At 48.5% G+C, this 10,698-nt stretch overlaps 2 pseudogenes; one reads left to right on the top strand and one right to left on the bottom strand.

Annotated features, from left to right (window-relative positions):
* Positions 1 to 2,033: 2,033 nt before the first annotated feature.
* Positions 2,034 to 3,257, bottom strand: LOC142451701 (cleavage stimulation factor subunit 1 pseudogene; annotated as a pseudogene).
* Positions 3,258 to 3,267: 10 nt separating this feature from the next.
* LOC142451700 (ras-associated and pleckstrin homology domains-containing protein 1 pseudogene) lies at positions 3,268 to 7,222 on the top strand (annotated as a pseudogene).
* Positions 7,223 to 10,698: the final 3,476 nt, after the last annotated feature.

Below are 10,698 nucleotides of genomic sequence, written 5' to 3'. Positions count from 1 at the left end.
AAAAATTGCATAGTAAAGGCTTATGTAATCTTATCGTGATTCAAAAGCAATGGTATAGCTTTAAGTTCTCCTTAAAAATATGAGAATTATATATAAACTTCAATTTGTGAGAATGTAACATAATTTTCAAGTTAATATCCACAAAAGGAAAGTATTTCTATTCTACACAAAAATACCCAGTTTAAAGTAAACACATCTATATATTGATTTTAATGTATGCCTGCTATTGATATACTGGATTAAAGGTTTTAAAAATCATATTGAGAAATGAATAATCCCAGTTATTTGATATTTTTTACATAAAAGTTATTTTCTCTCACCATAAGTTATTCTAAATTATACTACCTTCTCATCCCCCAACTCTCACTTTCACCTTGAAAAAAGGAGGTCTACCTCTCTATCTTTCAGATTGACCTCCTGCTGTGCTGATGCTGTGCTAAATAACATGTAACCCATAATAAACCCTGAGGTATGCTTTGTAAATAAAATCTATTCCTCTATCACTGCTGCCTTTCATTCCGACAGCCAAGTTCATAACTCTTTTTTTTTCCAACCCAAATTAGCCAGCCACCAAGGTTTGTCCATTTCTCCGTCTTGAAGTCTATCAAACCCTTCTCTTCTGATATCTCTTTCTTTCAATCTGCTCTGCACGCTGCTGCCCTGGAATGTTCCCAAGGCAAGCCCTCACTTTTGTATCTTCTTGCTGCTAACAAGCTCTCAGTGGCTCACCTTTTTCGTTTTCAAAGCAGCCATGTCCATTTTCACCACCCTGGCATCCCACAACTTCGCTACCTTTCAACCCTGACTTACCTTCTCAACCTCACAAGAGCATACATTGGCGATCCTGGAAAGCTGGTACATCACGGAACGTGAACATTATGTATTGTTGATAAATGTTCATGAATTAAATTCATGCTTCATGTATGTATTTCTAATGCATCAAACTCACCGTAATAACAATTGAGATTTTGCTGAATTTCCTAATATATCTCTCATAATTTAAATTTGAAATATGAGAGAATTATTCATATCTGGGAAGCAGTATAAACCTCAGGTTTCCTGAAAATTTTAGCTGAAACTGTTCCCCATGATTCCATCTTTAGAATAAGATATTTAACCGAATGAAATATTCAAGTTTTGAGCTGCTGATCATGCTACATGTAGTTCTCTCTCTGAAACATCCTAATTTTTACCAAAACATGTATCTACCTTCCAGTTCTCAGCTGACCTGAGTTGTTCAATTCTAGGACGCAAGACTTTGGGAATCTTTTGCAATTTCTACACATACTCTTCTATTAAGAATCACTACTGGAAAATGAGGAGCTGATTCCAGGAACCCAAGTGGAAGGTGAATTTTGAGAATGATGAGGGCAATGAATGTATAAGTGTGCTTTACACAATTGATGTATGTATGGATTGTGATAAGAGTTGTATGAGCCCCAATAAAATGATTTAAAAAAAGAATCACTACTTTATGTGTCTGTCTTCCTTGGTTTGAATCGATTAGCATATTCTATCCCTCCACCTTTTCATAGGAATCAGTTCAGAGCTATGTTCTAGAAGAAATCTGTCTTGAATTTTCCTGATCTAACAGATCCCCTCAGAAACCACAGCTTTGAATAGACCTTGGTCTGTTGATTGTGTTGTTAAATCCAAGACTTGTCCCCAATTATGAATAATTCTATAAAATCTTCTTCATTTTCTTTTTTTTTTTTTGCAGGTCTGAGCTTTATTAAGATCTATGCCACTGGCAGGAGTGGAATGAGAGGGTCTCTGGCGTGGGTGCTCGAGATCCCCAGTGCTGGCCAGGCAGCCCTCCTCCCCAAGGCTCCACAGCCCTTCAGGATGCCGTCCTCCTTCAAACACTCATAGAGCCTGGGGCAGCAGCGGGCCCTCTCCCTACAAGCCGGCCGAGGCCCCGGCACAGACTTGCATCTCCAGCTCTTTCCACCATGATCTCCATCAAGGTAAACAGAGGTCCTGCTGTCCAGTCTGAGAAGGCTATGAACTCAGCCGGCGGCGGCAGCTGCAGCTCAGTCAGTGGTGGAGCGGCGGTACCAGAAGCGGGCGGAAGTCGTCACTGCAGGTCATGAAGCCCGGGTTGGTGGGCGAGTGCAGAATGGCGCCCAAGACGTTGTTGTGGCCCAGGGACAGCAGGTTCCGGCGCTCGGCTGTGCAACAGTCCCAGCAGCGCAGGCTGATGGTCCTCTCATCAGGCAGCAGCACGTAGTCCTCGGTGTGGTTGAAGACGGCCTGTGTCCTGTGCACCTGCCGCCCACTCAGACCGGCACCTGTGTGTCTCGCCAGAGTGCGTCCTGTCAATATCTCCCAGAGTTTGGCCACAGGGTCCTTGCCGCTGGAGAGGATGTACTTGGAATTCTTGGAAAAAATGGCAGAACATACTTCGGCGCCATCGTGCGCCTTCTCGAAGATGGTGATACAGCGGTTTGACATGCCATCCACAACTGGATGCAGTCGTCCTTGCTGCCCGTGACGTACATGTTGGCACTCAGGTTGTAGCTCACGGAGCAGATGGCATCGGTGTACTGGTCTTGGGGGTTACAGGAGACGAAACACTGGAACGTGTTGATGTCGTACAGCCGCAGGTTCGGGTGCTGAGTCCCCACGAGAATAAAGTCCCCGGAGGGGTGAAAGGAGATGGAGCGCAGCATTTCCGCCTCCTGAATGTACTTGAAGGCTCTCTTTGCAGATGGCTTGGAATAATCAAATAACTTCAGCGTGTAATCCCTGGATCCCGAGGTCAGGATCTGTTCCGTCAGGTGGAAGGCGAGACATGTGACCTCGTCCACACGGTCGTAGAGGGTGCGGATCACAGGGTGGTTTTCCATGTTCTGCTGGGCAGTCTCGTGCATCATGACCTCGATGGGCATGGCGCTCTTGGCCAGCATCCGCTCTGTGTCCAGGATCTTGATGGAGGCGTCGGCAGAGCCGGTTGCTATTAGCTGCCCATCTCTGCTGTAGGTGGCAACCCGGCAGGGCCCTTTATGGGAGGTGACATAGCAAGTCTCGGACTCTGACGCCTCTGGCGACATGGTCTGGACGTCTGCGGCAAACTCCAGGTCAATCCCCGTGCCGGGGGCAACCGTGTCCGAGCGGCAGATGGCGTACTGCACCGCTGTATCATCTTTCTCCCTTCCTAGTTTGATGCGGTGCAGAAGCTGCTCTGAGGGCGCGCACACGGACTGGGGCTTGATCTCGTGGAGGAGGCCATGGGCGATGCTGATGTAGCCGTCGTGGAGCCTCTGCTGTGATGATCGGAGGACCCTGCATCAGTGGGTCAATGGCACTCGCATCGCACAGTACGGAAAGCAGCTCTACTTGAGCTATCAAGAAGCCATGAAGAGAACAGAGTCCACTTATGATTGGACTTCCTTATCCAGCTGCAGCATTAAATCAGGATCCAGTTCTTCCAGCATCCCAGAGTCTCAATCAAATCATTCTGATCAGTCGGACAGTGGCGTTTCAGACACGCAGACTGCAGGACACGTCCGATCCCAGAGCATCGTGAGCTCCATCTTCTCCGTAGCCTGGTCTTGAGGAGTCCAGCAAGGCTAGAATGGAGTCCCTGAGCCGGCCCTACACGTCGCTTCTGCCGCCTCTGCCCCCACAACCGAAGATAGTCACCCCACACACGGCCTCACAGCCATCCCCGCCCCTACCGCCCCCGCCTCCCCCGCCGCCCCCACCGTCCCCTCCCCTTCCTCTCCCCAGCCTGTCCGCACCTTCTTCCACCTCGGCTGCCACCGTGTCTGTCAAGTACAGCACCATCACAAGGCTACCGAACGCCTCTCAGCATGCGGCCCCCCCTGTTTAAGCCGCCCCAGCCGCCAATGATGCAGCCTTCACCCGTGGTCTCCCAACCAGTGAAGGCTCCCATCCCAGTGCCCGCCCCCGATGGAGCTGTGCCCCCACCCCCTCCGCCTCCCCCACCACCTACCCCTGGCTGGGCCATGGCCCACCTGAAACCCGTGCCCTGTGGCCCCTCCATGCTGCAGTTCAGCCCCCCACCTCCGCCTCTGAAGATTCACCAAGTGCAGCAGGGTTCTCTAGCAGCTCCACCCACGCCCTCATTGCCTCTTGCCACACATATACCCCTCCTTCCGCAAGCGCCCCCAAGCCCCTAGTGACCATCCCGCCACCTGCCAGCACCAAGACTGGGCCACAAGCTGCCCCACCGGCACCTACCCCTCCCATCCCCCCAGCTAAAAAGCAGGCAGTGTTTCCCGGGCCTCACATCCCGCCCTCCCCTCCACCTGGCCCAGTGACCCCTCCGACGCTGCCCAAACAGCAGAACTTCTCCATCAAGCCACCACTGTCTCCCTTGTTTCCTGTGCCCTTGGTCTCCCTTGTGAAGCAGATGGCCAGCCAGTTCCCTCTCCCGCCAACACCCTCTCCTGTGGATACGCCCTTAAAGCCTGTCCCAGCGAATGCAGCCCCCCAGTCGTCCCCCGCGGTGAAGGCAAAGCCCAAGTGGCAGCCCAGCACCATCCCAGCCCCTTCTCCAGATTTCCCGCCACCACCGCCAGAAATCAGCCTGGTGTTCCTTCGCCTCCCCCTCCAGCCCCTGCCCCACCCCTGCACCCACCACCACCCCCTGCCCCTACCGCCTCTCCTGACAAAACTGGATCTCCAGGTAAAAAGACCCGAAAAATGTCCAGCCCCAGGAGGAAGAAGCCTCCTCCGACCCCACAGCGGAACTCCAGCATTAAGGCCAGTGGTTGTGTGGAGCACCCGGAACCCAAAAGGCCCTCAGTGGACAGCTTGGCCAGCAAGTTTGCGGCTCCCGTAGACGCCCCTGGGACTGCTGCCAAGGACCACTGCTCCCCCTGCAGCACCACCCAAGCCAGAGCAGCTGAGTCTGCCCGGAGTGCCCCTCCTGGGCGCTTTCCAGCCAGGGCCCCGGGCAGAGCTGGCCCGGGCAGCTGCCAAGGCCTCTGCCACAGTGGAATTCCCCTCCCCGCCTTCGGATTCTGACTTTCTACCCTCTCCCCCGGAGATCGAGCTTCCTCTGCCACCCAGCGGGAAGCACCTCCCCGAAGATCGAAGATCGAAGATCACCTTGGTCAATCCTCAGCCACAGCTGAGGTCCAAAGCATCAGCGAAAAATGCCCCGCTGCCCACGCACCCCAAGCACAACCACAGCACCCGCCTCACTCAGGCGGAGAGTTTGGAGCAGCAAGTGACAGCCACAGTTACGCCACAAGTGCCCCCTCGCCCAAGGCCAGCCTTAGTGTCCAGCCTCGATTCCTGGCCGACCTCAACAGGACACTGCAACGTAAGTCCATCACCCAGCATGGCAGAAAATTGGACCCAGGGGCTAGTTCGGCATGGCTCCAGTCCCCAACCCAACCCAGCTCCCGGCAGATGCACTCCCCTGGACATGATGCAGCAGGTGAGAGCAGCCAGTCCCAGCGCGGAGCAGGTGGCCCATCTCTGCCTCCCCACCCTGTTCCCTACTCTCCATGGAGGCGAGGCGGTCCATCACTTGACATATCTGAATCACCTCACAATGATGGAGTTGAAAGCAAACTGTGCAGATGCTCATCCTGACAGCAAGCAACTGGCAGCCGGAGACTGGACCAACCCAGCAGGAAAGTCCTCCGCTGCTGCTCATTCAACCACCTCGGAACCCTCTTGGTCAGCAGAACAGAATGAACCGAGGCCTACTGGGCCAGGATCTGGATACACTGCTGGTGAGGAAGGAAGATGGCACAGAGTCCAGGAGCTTGACTGGGAGCAAAAGGGGGCTGCTAGTTTTTTTTTGTTTTGTTTATTTTATTAATTTTTTCCTTTCCTTTTCCTATTGATTTGGATGGATGGAATCATATGCTTCCCTGACTGTGAAATAGTGTCAGGTGCACATGACAGGTGTATCCTGGGTCAGGAACTGGCCCAGGTGCTGCTCCTGTACCCTACCTCCCCCTCCACATTTCAGGACTTTGGCTGGGTCTAGGCTAGGAACCTTCCCTTACAGCAGAGGTGCTGTTGTGGGTCAGCCTCAGGTTTTTCTATCCCTTAGTGTCCTCAGAAACGTCTTTAGAAAGATCAGCTCTGCTCTCAAGGTTTTTGTTTGTTTGTTTGTTTGTTTGTTTTTCCTTTCTAAAAACAAAATGAAGCCACGCACGACCTCCCCACAAGGCAGCTCTGCCCTAGTCTGCCCCTGGCCGGGGCTGGAGACTTCATTTCAACCCCTACTGTGCAGGGCTCCCTCCTTCAGACGCTGTTACTGTAATAAGACCTCCTGTAAGCCCCTCTCATGCTGTGTGAATACTGTGTTTAGGAAACACTTCTGACAGCAGTAGGAGACCTAGTGTTGCAGAAGGTTCTTTATGTTGCGTTAAAAACCAAGTTTTCTCCTTTGGTTTTTGTTTTGAGCACATCACTTCATCTGGCCGAGGAGAAGAGACCAGGGCAGGGTGGCCTTCCTCCAGAGGTCTAGGGGCATGGGGGGAGTGGAGGGACATCAATATTCAGGAGGAGAAAAGAGTGTGTTTTTACACCCAAAAACAAGAGTATGCAAGCGTTTTTATTCCTCGCATTTTTCTGTGTGCCTGGCAAATAAATACCTATCCTATATGAACAAAAAAAAAAATAAGGGATCTCTATGCCCAGTGCACCCAGGACTCCCTGAGGGACCCTGGACAAGAGGGAGACTGTGGTCTCAACCCTGAAGCAGCCCAGAGTATTCTACCTGTAGTAGAGGCAGCGGGGGAACATGGTCCCCAAGCAATTTACAAAACTTCCTCAGACACCATGCGTCCATTGTAAGCAGACTGGCCACTGGGCTGGCCTCTGTCCTAAGGCCCAAAACCTGGAGGGGAGGAGCCCACAGGCCAGCTGGCAGCTGACAACGAAGGAGAAGGATTGAAGGGCGCCTGGTCCGACAGCCCAGCAGCAAGAGGTAACTGACTGGTCTGAAACCCAGGGTGGGCATCGACATGGCAGGGAGGTCATTGAACTTCCTTTTAATACTGGAGCCATCTCTGTCCTTATTTCCTTCCCTGGACCCCTGGCACCCCGCACCTGCTCCATGCTGAAAGTGTCAGGAAAACCTGTAGTTAAACATTTTACTGAGCCTCTCAGATGTCTTTGGGATAACTTCAATTTTTCTCACAGCATCCTAGTGATACCTGAATGTTCAGTTCCTCTCATAGGCCGAGACCTGCTGTCCAAGCTGCACGCCTGCAGTCATCGGGCCTGATCCAGGTCCCTCTACAGCTTCCAGTTGTTCCTCACGGTACAGGAGCCCCAGATTCCCCCACAGGAACCGTGGGAGCAGACGAATACTCCTGTGAGCCACTGGATGGTCTAAGGATGATATTTCATCGCCACCCCAGGACAGATGAGGGCTGCACAGATGAGTCTACCTCAGACGCCTCACTGCGTTTAGGCCAGTGAATACCTTTCCTCTGTTCCTGTGTTTACAATGACCAAACTCTGTGACACTAACCTAATTTCAAGGGCACGGCCACCTTACAATCTTACCCATGTCTCACTTAAGCTGTTCACCTGTTGTTTGTTTGTTTGTTATTCCAGTTCTCAGGTTACCAAGGACTGTAAACCCAGTGTGTCAGCTCCAGGACCACCGCCTCCAAAATAAACCCACCTTGACCTTATCTATCCTGGGCTCTTAATGGACAACCCCTTCTAACAGAGTAGGAAGGGTATGGACCCAAAACCCCACTATGCCACTTTGTCAGCAGGAAGCAGCTAGCGACGTCATCTTCCAGTACCCCAAAGATTTGGGTCCATATCTCTTCAGGGGTGAATGTTAGGTAGCTTAGCCTAGTGAATTGGGAAGTCCATTTACGCATGCCCAGGAGAGCCAGCAAAGGACAAAGCTGGATTTTCCCGCCGGTGGGCGCAGATGGGCGTTACACTTGGAGCAGCCCACCTGGGCCAGGTGACTGCAATTCAGCCAATGGGATTGACCTGGGGTCGTTCACCACGCCTCCCCCGGGGAACCCTTGAAAAGGCAGGGACTGGAAGGGAGAGGGGTCTTGCTTGCCTGGTCTGGTTGTCTTCATGGGAGGAGAGAGATCCTTGCGTGACCTGGGGCAGTCTCTGCCAGGCCGCATGGTCAACGGAATCCTATGGGTGCTGCGTAAATACTGATGCTTCTTTGAACTCTCATTAAATTCACTTGGATCACGAAAAAAAAAAAAAAAAAAGACTGATGGAAAAGGCTGAAAGCTAACTGAGGCCAAGATCACTTAAAATTGAAAATGCCAAATCACGTGAGAGCCCAGCGTCAGGAGCCATCACATCCGAGGTATTGCTGCAGTCATTTCCACCAGTTGCTGGGTTTCCGCCACCATTTCCTCATTCTTCTTAGCTCCTGTTTGAGTTCTTTTCCATCTTCCTTAAACTGCTTGACCAGCAGGCCTCCCACTGTTACAGAGCTTCAGGAATTTTGTTTAAAAATATATATTAGCCTTTACCTCAAAGTAATTTTTTGGAATGGCAGAAAAGAATTCAATTCTTAGCAGTCACACTGTAAGGATGACTAGAAGACTATGACAAATGTACTACTGAGGGAACGTATCGTTAGGAAGCACAAGAACATATTTTGTTTGAAATTAATCCAGCCTGTGTGAACTATATGTTTAGCAATACTTTTTTATTTACCTTCATATGAACCCATTGTGCATTATTATTGTGATTGTTTGGGTTAATGGTACATTTTATAATTTACAGACTCCTAAGTGGCATAATGGTTTTAAGCAATATATTGATTTTCAGCTTCTTAAATTAAGTGAGAGTGCAGACAGTAATAACCAGTTGCCATCAAATTCTCTCCCATTCATGCTGACCTCATGTTTGCTCCCACAGTGGAAACCTGTGCTTTGCGAAATTTCAATAGATGAGTTTTTTGGTTTTTTGGTAAATATATTTCTAGATGCCTCTGTGATAATGCCAATTTTCGACTCTTCATTTGGCACCAAAAGCTGAAAACACATCACACTGCCACTGAGTCATCTCTAATTCATATTGACTCTGTAGGACAGGGCAGAACTGCCGCTCTGGGTTTCTGAGATTGTAAATCTCTACGGAAGCAGATAGCTTCCTCTTTCTGGAGGGTAAACTTAAATCGCTGACCTTGCCACTAGCAGCTCTGTAAGCACCCACCTAGGGATTCAAAAGATTGCAGTGGAGATTAAATAGACTTAGGAAGTATGCATAAATAATGTTCGTAAAGTATTTTTAATCAATTCTATGATTGTTAAACGAACAGGGAAATGATTTCATGAAAAAGCATTTTTAAGCTTTCATTTATTTTGCTTAATAAACAACATCAATAAACAAACCAATAAACAACATCATGATAAGCAGAGAAAAGATTAAAGTTGTCAAGCATTTCATTTTACTTGGATCCACAATGAATGCCCATAGAAGCAGCAGTCAGAAAAAAAAACATTTTTTAAAGATATTGAGAATCTATGCTATAAACAATCTCTTTAAAGTGCTGAAAAGCAAGATGTCGCTGTGAGGGCTAACATACACCCAATCCACGCCACGGTAGTTTCGTTGCCTTAAATGCATGTGAAAGTCGGACAAGGAACAAGAAAGAGTAATATACCCGTTTAAAGGAAGTGCAGCCGCAACATCCTTAGAAGGAAAATGGTCGACTGGGTCGCATGTACTTTAGACGTGTTGTCAGCAACAACCAGTAGATAGAAAAGGATATTATATTGTATAAATATAAGGCCAGGGGACACGAGAAAGCCCTTTAACTAGACGGATGAGCACGTGATTACAATGATGGGTTCAAACATAAACTTGGCAGATGGTACAATGTAGGGCAGTCTAACTGGTTTCTATCGTGTCAATGAGTTGGAATGGACTCAATGGCACCTAACAACAACAACAACAACAACAATGTATTTTATGTTAAAACAGTAGAAAGTTTGTGAGATTTGGAGTCAGGGAGAGTAGGCTTGAATTCAAAATTAATTCTTTCATATTTTTTATTTTTAAGTTGCTAAGTAGCTTTCCATCCCTGAACTCTGATATCTTCTTTTGAAAAAAAATGAACATACTAATAGCATTCAAAATGTTTCTGTCATTATCAGAAAAATTGTATTGTGTATATCAAAAATATGCGACCAACAAGTAGTATTTTCCTGCCCTGTCCAGTTTTGTAATTTCTTCTAATCATGTATGTAAATTGCTCTCCTCAGAGTATACTAAGCTTCTTTGGGGTCTACTAGGAAGATCTGAAATGCTTAGTGTAATATGGGGACATGATCCTAATGAAAATGAATGACAAAATAAGAATTATAGATGAATGAGACAGTAACCTTTGAGTTACTTCTGACTCAAGGGGACGCCATGTGGATCAGAGTCAATCTGTGTTCCTCACAGTTGTCAGTGTCTGATTGGCAGAAGTAGATTGCTGTACATTGTATTAGCTGCCTCTGGGTAGACCTGAACCTTGAACTTTTCAGGTAGCATCCTAGCCTGTTATCTGTTTTGCATGCCCTAGCAACTAGCTGTGGTTTTTTTTTTTAATACAGTGTTTCTTAAATTCTAAGTACATACTTTATATAATTATTTTTTCATTATTTCAATTACTACTCTCTAAAATATGTGAATTGTGGTGCTGGTGAAGAATATTGAAAATACCCCGGACTACTAAAAGAACAAGCCCAGTGGTCTTAGAAGAAGTATGGTCAT

The sequence above is a fragment of the Tenrec ecaudatus genome, chromosome 6 (genome assembly GCF_050624435.1).
Source record: "Tenrec ecaudatus isolate mTenEca1 chromosome 6, mTenEca1.hap1, whole genome shotgun sequence".
Taxonomy (NCBI): domain Eukaryota; kingdom Metazoa; phylum Chordata; class Mammalia; order Afrosoricida; family Tenrecidae; genus Tenrec; species Tenrec ecaudatus.
This window is presented reverse-complemented; position numbering and strand designations above follow the sequence as displayed.